The following is an 18429-nucleotide window of genomic DNA, read 5'->3' as shown; positions in this document are numbered from 1 at the left end:
AGCAATTCATATCTGGCATATCTATCAACATTCAATAATGTGAATAACTGGGTTTGGCGCTGACTTTCGGAGGTGAAGCCACAGCCCAGCCCTGAAGGGTACACACCTTACCTTAACCAGTATGTCTTTAAAAATATGATAGGACATTAAAATACTAGAAAACCACATGGACCCACAAAAAAAAAAAAAAAAATTAGAAGTTTTACTTATTTGTTTAACTTTATTTGTGTTGGTTGCCTCTGAGTTAGCAGGTTTGGGGAATGCTATGATATTTCATTCAGCAATTGAAAGAGAACAGGACAGCAATAACCATTCTTACTTTTGGAGCTCCACATTTTTAATGACTTTTTATAATGTCTGTGGAACCCACACACTTTAATCCATGAATCCTATTCATCCATCCATTTATTCATCCCACTTCATCCATTTTGGGGTAGTGGAGGAAATGTTTATACATTTTTATTTTTCAGCAAACTTATTTTTGTAAAATGAAATGAATTAACTTGTAGAACTGAGAATTTCATGTAAAAACATGCAGAGATATGGCACAGAAAAGTGCCAACAATGCCACAGAGACAAGCTGGTAAATTGTCTTAATTTGTTATTTTCTTATAAAGTAAATGAAATGTGGAGCCAGTGTTGGGTTAATACTGATAGCTGGAAGCTCACCATCAGAAATGATAGGTGCTTTTTTAGAATGATCATGAAAGCAGGAAACATGTTACATGTATCAGTCAGTGATGTATAGTGACAAGAGAAGAGCTAAGCAGTGCACGCACATTTTTACTTATTGTATATGTTTAATGCCAAATGTATACCATGAAGTGCAAAGTGCTTATAAACTGTCACACAATGTAGGGCATTCACAGAGACAGGCAGCAGCATTGAGTTTAATTAAACACACATATTAAAACCTTTTGCAGAGTTGGATTTTCTTTTAGAAGCAAATTAATTACTAATGTTATTTACCAAAAGAAAACTTGTCATGTGAGACTGAGAAAGTGCATGCATTTTCAGTTATGCAATGCTCTGTTTGTCATGAAATTTGTTCTATGAATTAATTTTCTAAGAAAAGGGGCAAGTATCACATAATTTGGCAGTTCTGCTTTGACTGACATTCTGATACATTTGAAATGCACCATATAAGTCAGATACGACTAGATAGATACTAGATAGATAGACGTGAAAGGCACTATATACCAGATAGATAGATAGATAGATAGATAGATAGATAGATAGATAGATAGATAGATAGATAGATAGATAGATAGATAGATAGAATTCTCTAAATGCAATGCCAGCAGTTCCCTCACTTTGTTCTTCAGTGTAAACCCTCCTCTTGTGCACATACCCTGGCCGCTATCTTTTGAAAACCCTTGGCCCATCCCTTCTCTCTATAGCATCTTTTCACACACTGTGTAGATTACAAATACATACATACACTGTATATTGTTTAATGTGCTTCCCTCTTTTAGAGACTGTGTTAACAAACCCAAGGCTTTGGCTCATATACTGTATGCCTGTACATACCAGCATGCACTGGGCAGGCACCACCAGAATGTGCAGTAATAGCAGTAGAAGAATTTGCTTACTTATGCTATTATTGGCCTGATATGTTCATTCTCTGTGCTCAGATATCTTAGAGTAACAAGAACCTGAAAGGATTATCATCCAAATTATGGGTTGCCTTGCCACTATTAGGAATATCATTTCTTTTAGGTGTCCCTGGCACTTTTCTCCACATGCCATAATCCCATCCCCCATTTATTTTTTGGATACATGTATCTCATGCTTTGCCCTCTTCTCTCTCAGTTGTTATTCCTCTGTTACCTCAGAATCCCACTATTTTAAATCTATCATCCCTATGCCTTACCTCATACCAGCTGAATATTTTCTTTCTTGGCAGTCTTTCTGCCAAACTCCTTCTTGCTTCATGCTGAAAATCTCCACCACTTTTCAAAGGTGGTAACTGGTAATACAGTTTTTAAAAAGTTTTACATCTGCAGCCATCTGTGTCTCAGGCCAGCAGAACAACCATTGAGCCCATCAAGGAGAGAACTTCATGTGTTGAGTGTTTCAGAGCTTCAGATGGCTGCTATCTCTTGATGCAGCTCTTTCTGCTTTCTTTATTCTGCGTCATTTCCTTAGACGTTTTCATTCCCTAGTTGAGGTGTTGTGTTCCCACAGTTGATGAATGACAGTTATCTTAGAGCTATATTTTTAATGTGCAGGAAATAAGTAAAGCAGCTTATCAATCCACAGAGAAGTAACATCACAGGCATGTTAATGATTAACCATTTTGTATCAAAATGCTCTGCAGACATGTTACTTTCAGTTAACATCATTGCCTGTGCTTTTCAATTAAGACCACCACCTTTGTATTCTGTCACATTATTCATTGTTTAAACAAAATCAACCTAATTTTTTTTTTTAACAAAGTTGATTGCACAGAAAATAACTAAACATAGCACTATTGAGTAAACACATAAAATATGTGAATTTATTACATTGATTGATGAGATTGAGTTCTACCCTTGGGAAGTCTTTAGCCGATTATATTAGGCAGGTATTTTTTAATCAAGTCCCAAGTCCCAGTGTTTACAGCTGCTGCCTTCACTCCTTAACGGTTCTTATCATCAATTTATACGAGTGGCTAACAGCTGGGGTAATGCAGCAAATCATAATTGTAATATTGCTGTAGACGACATAATCAGAGCTGTCAGTTTATAAGCAGAATATGAGCATAAATTAACGACATTGAGGTTTATTCGGGTGGTAGTGGATGCCTGATTTCTAAGCAGGTAGTGGCGAGTCGTTAATCACACTAAGAGCTTCAAGTTCAAGGAGATGTGTCATTTACATTACGTTTACTTTGTATCAGAAAGACAAACACGGAAACATTGTGTGTAAATTTTACACTTGCATATGGTGTTTTACAATGAATTGTCCGCTACAATAAAACCACACTGTTTCTTCTTTACCAGCTAAACATCTTCATTAACAAAAAATAGAAGCTATTGATGCAATTATTTCTGTAATAAAGTAAAATGTTAACTTACAGTGTAACTTAGAAATGTGTTTTTGTAACAATAGGGAGCACAAGTGGTGCAGCGAATAGCCAGCATCCTGAGTTCAAGTTCTACTCTCTGTGTGGAGTCTGCACACTCTCCCCTTCATTGCATGGTTTTTCCTGCCTCATCTCCAAATACTGTACGTGTGATTTTGGCTGATTGTCAGTGTCGGACTGTCAGTTTTATTGCGCATGAGTGGACCCTACGATGGACTGCCTTGTCCCAAATTTAACCAGGATAGGCTCTGGCCCTCTAAGGCCCTGCAATGGATTTATAGTTTCAAAATGTTAGAGATGTCACAATCATTCTTATTGACATTTCACAAAATTAAATTAATGGTTACATTTATGTTTTGGTTTTAAAAAGAAAACATCACTTAACTGATATGTAGCAGATAATAATCAAATAGTATTAAAAAGTGAATTCAGTATATTACTGCAGTTATATAATTCACATAATAATCAACCTATTTTATTATAAACATTCCAAAATTTTTATATTTAATACAATGTTCACAATTTAAAATACAGACATAAACAATTGCTCGATCAAGCCATATCACTTATTGCGGAAGCTGCTTTTGTACATTTTAATCAAAGATACAGAAGGAAATTATAAAAAATGCATTCAAATTTTCAAACTCATTTTAGAGAAAGGCAGTCCTTCAACTGAGCTCAATAATCCTCAAATATAAACTCACATTCGCACAGGGAAATTTAAAATCTTCAGTTAGCCAAACATGTAAATACAGAAGGAAAGCCAGAGTACCTAGTCAGAGAAATTCTACTATTGGTTTTGAAAACAGACCCCTGTACCTGGTCCTTCTATATCAGGGGTGTCGAACTCCGGTCCTGGAGGGACGCAGTGGCTGCAGGTTTTCCTTCTAACCATCTTCTTCATTAGTGACCAGTTTTTGCTGCTACTTCACTTCTTTTGCTTTAGTTTTAATTAACTTGACTCAGGCCCCTTAGTTGTTTCTTTTTCCTTAATTAGCAGCCAAACAATAATGAGACACAAAACAAGCCGCCACATGACCAGCTAACCTGAAAATAAAGAAAGGTGAAGGTCTCAGTAAGGCTGATCTGCTCAGCTTAACAAAATATTTTGACAGTGTTCTTAGAAAAAAACAGAAAGTCAACAGTTTTGGAAATGTCTGCAATGGCAAAATGAGAGCAGTAAGAAGCCATGGAATTAAATAACGGGTTTAATTAACAGCAAGAATTGGCTTCTCATTAAGAAACTGTTTGGAGTGAAATTACTTGGAGTTTGAAGCCCCAATTTAGCTGGTCATCTGTTGGCTCATTTCACATTTCATTTCTGTTTGGTCGTCTTTTAATGAAGAGAAGAATCAATTCAGAGCACTGAATCCTTAAAAACAGGGCTATTAAAATTAAGGCAAAAGAAGTTAATTAGCAGTGAAAACTGACCACTAATTAGGAGAAGGGTTTTAATGAAAACCTGCAACCACTGAGGCCTGCCAAGCCAGGAGTTCAACACCCCTGTTCTATATTGTTTAAAATCCCAGGACTACACTGAAAATAATTTATATAATGTTATTGACTGACAATGTTTGTGATGCCTAAAACTGGTCATTTTCAAACCTTTATTAAAGAAATCTGCTTAAGTCTGAAGTCACCTGAATGAGGTGGAGTGGCTTCTTTTATATATGACCTGAGATCACTCCCAATGCCCACTGGAAGCATTTCACAGTCAATGGAAGTCCCTCAAAGTAGGGCTTACTGATCATGACAACTCCCTTTGTCAGCCCCTACAGAACTCAACAGGACTACACCACAGGACTACAGGTCCCAGCATGCCCTGCGGATGTCTGGACCTGCTGCTTCTGGTCCGGAAATTCTGTCCATTCTCCCGATTAGGCAAGGAATCATCCTACATCCTCTTTGGCATGCCTGTCCATCTATTGTGGCACACACAGTGATTGCAGAATTCCTAAGGAGGACTGGGCAGTCTTTTGGCTTTGGAACCCAGAGAGGTTTATTTTCTCCAAGAGACTGGAAGTTTTGTTTTATTTCTCCTCCAACCCATCTGACTACAATATTGGACTCTGATGTTTACTATTACAACTGTAGGAAGGTAAAAGTACCTTAATGTATGTATAACTTGGTTATGGACTCTTCTGTTTTTTACTTTTTATTAGTTTCCTTATTTGTATTGTCTATTTATTTGTGTGTATGTACAGTATTTATCTTTCTTTGTAATTGCAATTCCTTCTTTAACATTTTGCAAAGTACTCTGAGGGGCATTTAAGAAAATATTTTATAGAAATAAATGTTGTTTACGCAGCTAAAGTCCATATTACATTAAATGACTTTTCTGTCACAGACTTCAATGACATAATCTTAGTTGGTTGCAGGTAGCGGCAGTCATGAAGTTTGACATCACTACCAACTCAGTCCAAGCAGTCTGTGACACACTGCTCTCAAATAAAACAGGTTTGATTTTGTGTTAAGATGTAGGGATGTAGGAAAACGTGACAACCAACTTGTGTTAAACTGGAAGTACAGTGCATACAGTATAATGCAGGTATGAGTGCCATGTTTCAGCCAGGATTCTTCCTCTGGCTTCTGTTTTTTGTTCATGATCTGTCTGTTAAATATTAACACTTATGTTTATATTGTTATTTATATATTTATTATTTGTGTCATTTTTAATTTTTATAAGTTTTGATTACTAATTACTTGTCTGTATGTAAGAATATATTCTTCCTTGTTCCTTATGTTTTATGGGTATTTCTTCAAGAGGGGGAGCCACCAGTCCATCACCATTGAGGACCCACACCTATTATAAAGGCTGATGGGAAATGCAGTCCTTTGCATTACACCTTATGTGCTTGGTGTAGATGAGTTCTCCAGTTTGTGACTTTCATTAATGTATTGGGACTTGATTATTGAGGATTAACTTTTGGGGCAGCATCTTATTTCATAAGTTTTTAGACCTGTCTATACAAGCTGAGGGTTTGCAGTCACTCCTATACTTTTGGGGCTTTTGCAAGTTTGCTGAAAAATGTATATAATTTTTACAATTCTCACTGTTTAGGGCCTGTTAGGCCTATCCTGCAGAAGAGTATTGAGGAGTGGCTGGCACCTCGACTGGCAGCCCAGTTAGGACTCTAGCCTTCTCACTAACTTCTTTAAAGGTTTAGTTTATTTTGCTTCACAAGAAACTCCAATCACAACACTATGGAAAAAGCAACATATTGTGTGTAACCAATGAAAAAAAGAAAGAAAACGGCAAAGATTCCAGCTGAACTTACTATACCTGTAAAGCCATTGCATGGGCACTGGCTCTGTTATGCAGCTCTTTATTGACTGTCAGAATATGGAGTGACGTTGCGATACTTTGGAAATGTGAGGTTATGCTAGAAAGTCCACTGCACAGTCATCTAATTTGACACATTCTGCTTTTTCTATTCATGTAATCTGACATAATCTGGTGAAGAGATCAACAATTACATTCATTCAGTTTGGCATCCTCTCAAACTAGAAGTCATGTAATAAGACATAGGCTTAGGTAGATCAATTTCAGACCCACTATTCTTGTTCAGTTCCTAGAATCTTACATTAAAGTCTATTAACTGTATCAGCTTTAACTGTATCATATTTGAGTTTTATCCAATACAGGACATATTCAGATTATTACTTTTTTCGATTTAAGTGCTGACAAAATTGACCACAGTATTGTTTTCCTTTGTGCTTATCAAATCATTATCAATATGAACATAAAACCAATGATAGTACTCTATCATTCTCATTCTTTGTTGTCTGTGTTGGATAACATAATATAAAAACTGACAGTTGGTATTACTGATCTAACACTAAATTACAGCTCACTTTCTTTCCTCTCTTTCAGGCCACACCTCTTCGGAGTAGCAGCGAGCAGAAGCACAGAGCAGCGGTGTCTCCCACAGGCATGTAGCCCTTTGCAAACACTCGAATAAGTTTAACTGAAGTAAAGTTGACAGCTGACCAGGAGAAATAACCAGCAGTGAAAAATCAAAGTCGATCGCTCAGCGGGTGGTAGAAACTTAAAGTCAACAGTCTCTTAGTGATTCAGCTGAACGCGGAAAGCGGCAAAGCACCAAAGTTAGTACAAAAACGGATAAGATGATATCATCACAAAATGTAAGTTCTATCTGCTCTCTGTCCGTTGAGGGCACATTTATATGTTGTGTGTTTTGCAGCATGTACAGTTCAGGTTTTCCGGCCGACAGTGTAGACAGCTTTACCTGCCAAAAGTGTTTTGTTAATTTAGAGTTGGTCGGGAAAATACGCGAATTGGAGGATCATGTTAGGAACCTGATAACAATTAGACAAACTGAAAATTGAATCGACTCGGTTTGTTTAGACAGTTTGGCTACTTCTGATTCAGCTTCAGTCTCTCCAGGTCCCACTGTAGTCAGTGCGTGGCCGAAGTCAGCAGCACCAATTCAGCCACAGGGCGAGTGGAAAACAGTAAGACAGGGGTCTAAGAAGCCAAAATTTAGTCCTTCAGCACCCAGGTCACCAATTCGGAGCCAGAACAACACTGTAGCGCGCATGTGGAAACTGAGAATAAGAAAGTGCTCATAATTGGTGATTCCATAGTGTGGAATGTTAGAATTCCAAACTATGTTAAACCATCAGTTAATGTTAAATGCCTCACAGGGTTTTCTGACACAGAGGCCGCATTGGACAGTGTCGCCGACAATGAAGTATCTACCTTATTGCTGCATGTTGGCACTAATGATATTAAAGAGGAACGTCATCTCTCTATGCACCAAAGCTAAAAGAAAATGTCGGAATTTAGTTGTATCTGACCCCTTACCAAGATTATATAGAGGGGATGTGATTTATAGCAGATTGCATTCCCTTCACTGCTGGCTAGAAACCCTGGTGTGCAAATAAAAGCATAGCATTTGTGAACAATTGGTATGATTTTTGGGAAAGGCCTGGATTTTTCAAAAGAGATGGTCTTCATCCTAACTGGAGGGGATTTTATGTATTATCCCAAAATATGGCAGCAAAACTGCCTGGTTGACTGATTAGAGTACCATCCAAGCCGCAGTCATGTTATATTAAATCACAGACTGTTGTTTATCCCAACTGTTACTATCCTGAAGCTGTTATTCATAATCCCTGTTGTGGGGCATCCAGTAAATTTAGTCTTGATACAAACCTTAAATTACTTGATAACCAAAAAATAAGCTGTATAATTAAGCCAAGGGATAAAAACAGACAATCAACCAGGAGCATCTGTAATAGAAATTTACTTAAAATTAAAAAAAATATATATATCGCCAGTTCAGCAAGAAGCATTCAGTTTTAAATGCTGCTTATTGAACATTCGCTCTCTTGGCAGTAAAGCTGTTTTGGTAAATGATATTATATTCAGTACTAGCAAAATACCCGCGCTTCGCAGCGGTGAAGTACTGCCTTAAAATTTTTATTAAGAAGAAAATTAAATCTTTTTTGAACTGAGGGAAAATATACCAATAATTATTTGTTAAGGATCACTTTGTATACCACATTGTCAGTTTGGCCCTCCGGTTGTAATATGACCAAGCTGTGCGCTGAGCTTACTCTTGAGCATCCAACGTACAGTTGGCCATGTGAAAAGTAATCTTGTTTCAAATCTCACAGCTTGGATTGCTGCTTTCATAATCAATTTGAGTTTCATGGGTTGTTTCAATTACGACAGTATTTGCAGGACTTGTGTTGAAGTGGCATTCGGCATCTGTCAAGCGTTGTAAGCACACAACCGGTTTCATCGATAACTTCACATCCAGCTTTTGAGAGTTGAAACATTCATAAACATCAAAGTGTCCAGTACTGAAATCGTCACCTGTGAATCTAAGATGTTTAAGAGGCATAGGCAGTTGTCGAAAGGTGTAAAATATTTGGCCATTTCGGTACACTTGAAAGCGACAACCGAACAATTCAGCGGCAGCCATCAACTCACATGCAGAACCATAGGTGAAGGGCTTAAGCATTTCACTCTTATAGTGCTACCGTGTAGTATAATTATCTCCTGTACTGTCATCAGTCCACACCTTGAACCTGTCCCAGTCATTCAATACATAAGACACAATGTTCCTCTGGATATCAACAGTGAGCCTGATATGGCCGTGCAATATGTAACACAGAGAATGGAAAAGGCAGGTGCCATCTCTGGGCATGGAAACCACTCAGTAAGTGACAGTTCTTTGATCGAAGGTGATCACCTCGATAGACATGTTAATGGGGTTACAGTTGGAACGATAAAGAAAATGGGTACCTGAACAATGTAAACCAAGTCTAAAATACCTATACAATAACTATAATCGTAATAAACGAACAATAAATCAGCGGAGAAGCCGTGGATTAAATAAAAAGGCTGCAGTTATCAGCAGGGAGACGTGAATACCGTGGCAAAGCAAGTTAGGGAATGAAGAGACCGGAGCGACGGATGTCCTTATATAAGCAGGCAGCCAACAACGTGGGAGGCGTGGGGATGGGGAACCCAATGGCACCTCACACGGCAACCGAGCTGCAGGCTATGGATGTATATATGTACGTAAGTAGGATTCAGTTAGCGTTGGGAACCCACATACCAAATATCTTGAAGATGGGCCCATAGGTAAGAAAGACCGTTGGAAAGTTCAATATGGCATCATGCCACCGAAATAAGTACGTACATTAGTTTTGAATAGCGCAGGGAAGCCCCTACCAAATTTCGAGAAGATGGGGCCATAAATAAGAAAGTTCAACATGGCGGACGCTGTCGACCGTTACGCGTAGAATTTCTAAATTAAACCTGCTTAACTTTTGTAAGTAAGCTGTAAGGAATGAGCCTGCCAAATTTCAGCCTTCTACCTACACGGGAAGTTGGAGAATTAGTGATGAGTCAGTGAGTTAGTCAGTGAGTGAGTGAGTCAGTGAGGGCTTTGCCTTTTATTAGTATAGATATATATATATATATATATATGACAGCAACACTCATAAGAGTGACAAAACAATTACATTGACAATCATGTTATCCAATGGCCTTAAGGTTTCCATTGATGAAGAATGGCCCCACTATCTTTGTACCCCATATACCACACCATACCATGAATTTTTTTGTTCCAACAGCCTTGGAGGGATCTATCCAATGTGGTTTAGTGTCAGACCAATAGCGGTGGTTTTGTTTGTTAACTTCACCATTCACACAAAAGTTTGCCTCATCACTGAACAAAATCTTCTGCGTAAACTGAGGGTCCTGTTCCAATTTTTGTTTTTTCCCATTCTGCAAATTCAGTGCCGATCTGGGTCATCCTCGTTGAGATGCTGCAGTAACTGGAGTTTGTAAGGGTGCCATTTGTGAGTAGCTAATATCCGCCGAAGGGATGTTCGACTAATGCCACTCTCCAGTGACATGCGGCGAGTGCTACGCTGTGGGCTCTTGCTGAATGAAGCTAGGACAGCCACTGATGTTTCTTCATTAGTGACAGTTCTCATGCCTCCACATTTTGGCAAATCCAACACTGAACCAATTTCACGAAACTTAGCAAGCAGTTTGCTAACTGTAGCATGAGAGATGGGTGGTCTTGTAGGGTGTCTTGCATTGAAATCTGCTGCAATGACCCGGTTACTGCGTTCACCAGACATCAACACAATTTCTATCCGCTCCTCACATGTTAACCTCTGCGACATGTCAATGGCTGTAAACAAAGAGAAACTTGTAAATAACTCATGAAAGAATAAAGTTACGTTAAAACCACCATTGTTTTTCTTGTGAAATTCCCAATAAGTTTGATGTGTCACATGACCGCTTCCTATTGAAAAAACAAAAGTTGGATCCAAAATGGCCGATTTCAAAATGATGACAGCAGATTGTGAAAGCCTCTCTGCCTGGCAACAAATGATGGCTGAAATGTGATTGGTTAAATATTTTAATACGAAACTCCGCCTCCCACGGCTATCGAGCTGCATTCTATTACAGTGTATATGGACGAAAATATGTTCCAGTTATGACCGTTATGCGTAGAATTTAGAAATCAAACTTACCCAACTTTTGTAAGTAAGCTGTAAGGAATGAGCCTGCCGAATTTCAGCCTTCTACCGACACGGGAAGTTGGGGAATTAGTGATGAGTGAGTGAGTGAGGGCTTTGCATTTTATTAGTATAGATAGATAAAATCTGCTCTTTGTCTTCTCACTGAAACCCGGCATAGTAAATGTGACACTGTTCCCCTAGCTGAGGCGTCACCAGATGGATACTCATTCCTTCATAAGTCGAGAGATTCTGGTTGAGGAGGAGGCCTTGGAATAATTCATTGTAACAAAATGCAAATCATGTCTAAATATTTAGGCGACTTTACATGCTTTGAGGCATTCATTTTAAATTTTAAAACAGATTCTAACACAATTATAATGCTAGTCTACAGACCACCAGGGCCATATTCATTGTTCATGACGGAATTTAGTAACCTTTTATCTTATTTGGCTATAAACTATGATCACGTAGTAGTGATGGGGGATTTTAATGTACACATTAATGTGGAAACTGACACTTTTAGCAAATGTTTTACTTATTTGTTAAATTCAATAAGATTTTGTCTAAATGTCAAAGGTCCAACTCATAATCATAACCACACATTAGATTTAATTATAACTTACAAAGTTGAAATTCAAAATTTAAATATTACTCCATTAAATGAAGTTATTTCCGATCACTACTTAATTACATTTGATTTAGTCCTGCCCTTGCCAACGCACTCACAGATTAAAACAAAGACAGTGAGACATCTAGATTGTAATTCTGCTTCAAAATTTATAGATACTTTGAGTAAGTCGAGTGTAATTGTGGAAAACCATTTAGATCAGCTAACATCACATTATAATGTGACCTTGAGAGATGCTCTGGACACAGTGGCTCCCCTTAAAACAAAAGTGATCAAAGAACATAGAAACTCTCCGTGGTTTAATGAAAACACTTGAGCTCTTAAATTAGAGTGTCAAAAACTGGAGAGCAGATTGACAACAACAAAGCTACATGTCTTTCAAATTGCATGGACAGAGAGTGTTAAAAAATATAAAAAGCTCTCTTTAAAGCTCGCTCAGAATACTATTCTACAATAATAGATAGCAATAATACAAATCCTCAGGTACTGTTTAGAACAGTGGCTAAATTAACAAATAGTAATTCAGATCTACAGTGCAAAATACCAACAGATATTAGCAGTACAGACTTTATGAACTTCTTCAATGAGAAAATTAAAAATATAAGATCCCAGATCTCAGCATCACAGTACAAACCAAATACTAGCTTAGCAGACCCTGTCTCACATTGCATTCAGCACTTTAGTAATTTTAATCCTGTAACTGAGCAGGAAGTCTTAACTTTAATTTCTAAAATGAAGCCCACTACTTGTTCCCTAGATCCAGTGCCAACAAAACTAGTAAAAGTGCAATGGATGTTCTTGCAGCGCCTATTCTAACCATTATCAATAGTTCATTATTGCATGGCACAGTACCTGATGCACTAAAAGTGTCAGTCATTAAACCATTACTTAAAAAGTCAGACCTAGACCCACACATACTAAATAATTATAGGCCTATTTCAAATTTACCATTTCTCTCTAAAATACTAGAAAAGTAGTCACCAACCAGCTTCAGTCACACCTTACGCATTACAATTTATTTGAGAAATTCCAGTCTGGTTTCCACACTGGTCATAGTACAGAAAGCACTAACGGGTTGTAAATGACATTCTGATATCCTCTGATGAAGGAAACTCCACTGTAATTATGTTGTTAGACTTAAGTGCAGCATTTGACACCATTGACCATTCTATTTTACTGCACAGGCTAGAAAATGATGTTGGGCTTACAGGCACTGCTCGCTTGGTTTAGTTCTTATTTATCAAATCGATTCCATTATGAACAGAAATGTGCTGACAGTACTCCATCATTATACACAGAAGTTCAATATGGTGTCCTACAGGGCTCAGTACTGGGACCTTTACTGTTTTCACTTTACATGCTTCCACTGGGATCTCTCATTAGGAAACATAATGTTAATTTTCACTCGTATGCAGATGACACCCAGTTATACCTTTCATTTAGATCAAATGAAGTTTCTCCGATGTTGTCTTTAATTAGTTGTGTTAGTGAATTAAAGGAGTGGATGGATGAGAACTACTTGTCTTTAAATACAGATAAAACAGAGATGTTAATTGTTGGAGGGAATGACGCTGATCACAACAATATTTTGTCATCATTTAACTCAGTTGGAATCCCATTAATTTTACTGAATCAGCCCGCAATCTAGGAGTTATCTTTGACTCTAGCATGTCATTTAAAACGCATATTACAAAGTTGTCCAAATCATGTTTCTTCCATCTTAAAAATGTTGGGAAATTAAGGGCTTTCTAAATAAACAGGATTCTGAGAAATTAATTCATGCATTTATTTCTAGTAGGATTGACTACTGCAATGTGGTGTTCACTGGATGTTCAAACTGTTCTTTATACAGCCTCCAGTTAATCCAAAATGCTGCTGCAAGAATTATTACAAGAACAAGAAAATACAAACACATAACTCCAGTTCTTAAATCCTTACACTGGCTCCTGGTTAAGTTTAGGGCAGATTTCAAAATCCTCCTTTTAACATATAAAGCATTAAATGGCCAAGGTCCGGCTTACTTGTCTGAACTTATCATGACTTACAAACCTGAGCACATTAAGATCTCAAGATACGGGTCTGCTTATGATTCCAAGGATTAATAAAATAACAGTGGGAGGCACAGCTTTTAGTTACAGGGCCCCTAAACTGTGGAATGGTCTGCCTGCTACTATAAGAGATGCCCCTTCGGTCTCAGCTTTTAAATCCCGGCTGAAGACTCACTACTTCAGTTTAGCATATCCTGACTAGAGCTGCTGATTAACTGTACATACTGCATCTCTGTTGTTAGTCATTAGCACTAAAACATAAGTAACATGATAGTTATAATTGGATACTAACCCTCACCTATTCTGTTTCTCTTCTCGGTATTCAAATGTGGCACTTGGTGCCACAGCCCACCTGCTAAGTTGTTTTCCTGCCTAGGTAAAGTCACCCCTGATGGAGGATCGCAGGAATCATGGGAAAGAGGGGTCCTTTCATTAGATTAGTGATATTTCAGCTGTGGAATGGTCAAATGGGGGAGGCAGCTTGATGAATGAGGTCTCCAGGACTCTAAACAAATCCAAATCATATTATGTGATATCATCTACTGTTAAATTCTACTCTGTACTTCTATAATTTTGATTTTTATAATGTATTGAGGATTTGTTCTGATATGTGTTGTACTGTATTGTGTTGAGCCCCTTCTTTTTTGATACCCACTTCACGCCCAACCTGCCTGGAAAGGGGTCTCTCTTTGAACTGCCTTTCCCAAGGTTTCTTCCATTTTCCCTACAAGGGTTTTTGGGAGTTTTTCTTGTCTTCTTAGAGAGTCAAGGCTGGGGGGCTGTCAAGAGGCAGGGCCTGTTAAAGCCCATTGCGGCACTTCTTGTGTGATTTTGGGCTATACAAAAAATAAATTGTATTGTATTGTATTAGTTACAGCAGAAGAGTCAGCATCAGCAAGCTATCATTTTAATCTGTTGAACTTGTGTAAACTCTGGCTCTCCCACTACTTCCAACACAATTATACAGATTTAATGAAGGTACAATGGATGAAAAGAAGGCAATCCCCCACTGCCCTCAAAAGGAAAAATATTTGGAGAATATGTGATATGTGATGTGGTGCATCCTAGTGTGCTAAACTGAGCCAATGTAAGCATTGTAGGAACCACACAACACATGAAGAATCTTCTTTCCTTGTGATGCCATTTTTCTTAGAATGGGAGGCCTTTCAAAAGTTTAACATTCAGCCTTTCAGTATTCAAAACAAAATTAAACTCATTTAATATATTTAAGTCTATGAGTGCCTATTTAAATTACTCTGATTTTAAAGAACACTGTTACTTTTGAAAAAAAAAACTTGCAAGGTAAAATTATGAATAAACCATATAAACCAGAAGCAGCAGGTCTAGTCCATTTTCTAGAAATGCATAAATGGGTTTGCAAAGGCTTTCACATTGAAATCGTTTATTAAATGTGAAATGATCCTCCAGAGCATGGCTGATAAGTGATTTTGGATGGTCACTTCCCAAGGTGTCATCAGAGATAAATGGATTGAAGGGAAAAAATTCTTTAGAAAGTCAAATGGGAAGTAATCATGGAAACAGCCTAAATGCTTTGGAGCAGCAGGACATATGTTTTATCTTACATTTCATTTCCTCTGATTAGAGGCTAGAGGATGATTTTCCTGCAGTATTTCCATTTCAAAAGCAGACCATTTTTACTGCAATGGAATAAAGCAGTTTGGCCCTTCTTTATTGTCTGCTCATAACAAGATCAGAAAAGACATTCAGCAGAATGAAGCTATTTTAATATACTGAAAGTTATGGAAAGCTGCATATTGTGGTCTGCAGATAATGTACTGTATAAACAAAAGAAGGACTAAGGAGAAGGAAACCATTGAGGATTACGAGATTAAAAATGAGCAACCCAGAAAAATAACCTCCAAGAAAGAAAACCTACCAGTGCTTTCAAGATACTACATAAAATGCAATAATTAGCTGTGTTACAATTTTATTGCAAAGCAAAAGAAAATTTGTTAGAAAATATAAGAATGGTATAACATGTGTCCAGGGACTGTTAACTGTTTTAAAAGTTGGAATATTTTTCATTTTTTATCTATTTCATCAAAGAGAGAAATATCACATTTTAGTTTTCTAAGTATCTTTGTAACAATGAGTTACAGTATATGCAAAAATACTAGTAATTTTCAAATCTAATTACATATATTAAAAGACTACATCCAATGAATGTTTTTATAGAGCATCTTATTATTTCAGGTTATTAAAAGACAAACCTAAGCAGGACTGTGACGATTGCCATAACCTTCATAGACAGCAGATTCCAACTCAAGTGATGGAAAAAGTTGTGTTAATTGACATACTCTGGTTAGTTGTTGGTTGTGGAGCTAATTGTAGTTCATATTTCTTAATCATAAAATTCTTGAAAGTACCCAATAGACAGTTAAAATCTGTCTTGAAATTCATCCGCCAGTGTTTCAATAACTTGGATTTTTTGCTGTCAGGAACTGCTATCAGTCATATAAAAGAGGAAATTATTTTTTAAAAAGTAAGTTCATCAGAAATCAAGGCCACATGAAATGTATTCTAAGTCAGATGATTTTAAACATTTGCCACTGCTTTTGAGTTTTTACATCAAGCCCAATTCAAGATATCTCAATGAAAATGGAAATTTCCTAACAAATATCTTTGACAAATATGCACATCAAATTTCAAAAAAATCAGTCCACTGTGAGCCAAGTTGTTTCCTGCAGACAGACATGATGGCAGTAGGTGCATTCACATTTAAATAAAATAAATGGCTATTTGAAGCTTTATAAGTTAAAATTAAATATTATTTACTCCTTATAACATTACCGTTTGCTTTCAATTAAAAAAAATGTTTAGGTTATCTTTTGTAAACCAAAGGCTCTAATCCAGCTATTCTGGGTAAAAAAGAAGACTGGTTACTAAACCAGTGGTGATGATGACAACAATGATGATAATGGCATCTGTCCTTCTATTTTGTTCAGTTTGTCAGTCCAGTCTATTGATGCATCAGCTTCCTTGGTATTTCTAGTTATGACCACTGCCACAAAATCTGGTGCTTTTGCTTGTGTGGTGTGTAAGGTCCAGTATTCAAATATACAGTCTCCAAAAATAAAAATGCTACTGCCCCCAGAAAAGTCATTCTTGTTACAGTTGTAATTTGCCAGATCATTGAATAATTAGGTGAGCATCCATACCTGAATTTTGCCAGCACTGCCCAAAGCTAATGCAAGTAACCTTGGCACGGAATAAAGTTGCCAGCCCCACATGTTTTAGAGGCACATTATCCCACAAGCAAAGGAAATTCCTGAAAACTTATGAAAAATGTCTAAGGGTCTATTAAAGGATTACAAAGTAATTTCTAATACTCTGGACTCTACGAAACCACAGTTATAGTCATACTCGACCAATAAAGAGTAGTTGATTCTACCACATGTGTCAATCCTGTCAAAATCTGCTGAAGGGAAAGGGGTAAAAATTCATAAAGTCATGAAGAACCTTACAACACCAATGAATGATCTGCAGACCTTCACCACAGCCAAGGTCAGTGTTCATGATTCCTTTTGTAGGAAGGCACTGGGCCAGAATGGGATCCATGTCAGAGTAGTAACACTGTTCACTAATCAGCAAAAAGGGGCCTATCTAATGTTTGCTAAAGTTCACTCTGGGATAATGCTCAAGGGTTCTTTAAAAACATTCTGTGAACAAAAGATACCAAAGATAGGTATTTTGGCAGACATGGGCTCTGTCTGTTAGCACTGCATACTAGCAGGCATCTATGATGGTAGCGTTATCTTGGTCTCCTACAATATAGACCAGGACTAACTAGGTACTTCAGTATTTCCTTTCATAAATCAAAACTATGGGCATCAAATTTCCATGCTGTATATTCAGTCAGAATCCCTTTCATCTATTATTAAATTTCGATTTCAAATTTAATAATACTCACTCTGAAAAATGCACAGTAATGCAGAAAACCAGAAAGAGACATACACTTTTTTATAGCACTATATACACAGTCTTCAGTACCAACCCTAATTCAAGATAACCAATTCACTTCCATTACAATGTACAAATAGTCACATACTAGTATGGCTCATATGAAATTATTAGGACCTAGAAGCAGCTTCAGAATCAAAATAAAATTAGGTTGAGTCAAATACTTATAAACAAGAAAATGAAAATATCAGGTTTCACCACAAGTGCCTGCTGGCATACTCATGTGGAGCCCATTTGAAATTGACAGTTTTCAGTTACAGATGAGTGATTGAAACTCAACACAGAAGCCTCATCTACTACAATCAACAGCATAATTTGTAAAATCTCAGGCGTGCCACCCTTTGACATATCAAAATTAATTCAAATAATTCACAGTATTACTTCCTAAGATATGACATTGAAGAACTTCTGTACATGGCAGTAAACATGGTGATGCAACTGTGATTGAGGAGCATGTGCAAAAATCAATATATTACGAATTTAAAGTAAGTATGTGAGAATGAGGAGCAGCCTTACAAGAGAATTGCTTTACCTTTGTCCACTGTTTAATATGTCTTCATTTAACATCGAAGTGATAACTTTTAGATTTGTCAGCCAAATAAAAGAAACATTATTAAGACACATTTTGTAGATTTTCAAATTATGTATACTTAAAAGACCCCGACAGGTGAACCTGGGTGAGTTAGTCT

The 18429-nt window shown here is 37.2% G+C and overlaps 1 protein-coding gene across 8 annotated transcripts in view; it reads right to left on the bottom strand.

Annotated features, from left to right (window-relative positions):
• Positions 1-18429, bottom strand: part of htr2cl1 (5-hydroxytryptamine (serotonin) receptor 2C, G protein-coupled-like 1) — a 740469-nt gene that overhangs the window by 201381 nt on the left and 520659 nt on the right. The window contains exon 1 of one of the 8 annotated variants that reach the window (XM_039766490.1): positions 3840-3858. The exons of the other annotated variants lie outside the window; for them this stretch is intronic. The gene's annotated coding sequence lies outside the window, so the exon portion shown is untranslated. Of the gene's footprint in view, positions 1-3839; positions 3859-18429 lie in introns of those variants that run through there. 8 annotated transcript variants of the gene reach the window in all.

The sequence above is a fragment of the Polypterus senegalus genome, chromosome 10, assembly GCF_016835505.1.
Source record: "Polypterus senegalus isolate Bchr_013 chromosome 10, ASM1683550v1, whole genome shotgun sequence".
Classification (NCBI taxonomy): domain Eukaryota; kingdom Metazoa; phylum Chordata; class Cladistia; order Polypteriformes; family Polypteridae; genus Polypterus; species Polypterus senegalus.
Note: the sequence above shows the minus strand (reverse complement) of the source record. Positions and strands in the feature narration are given on the sequence as shown.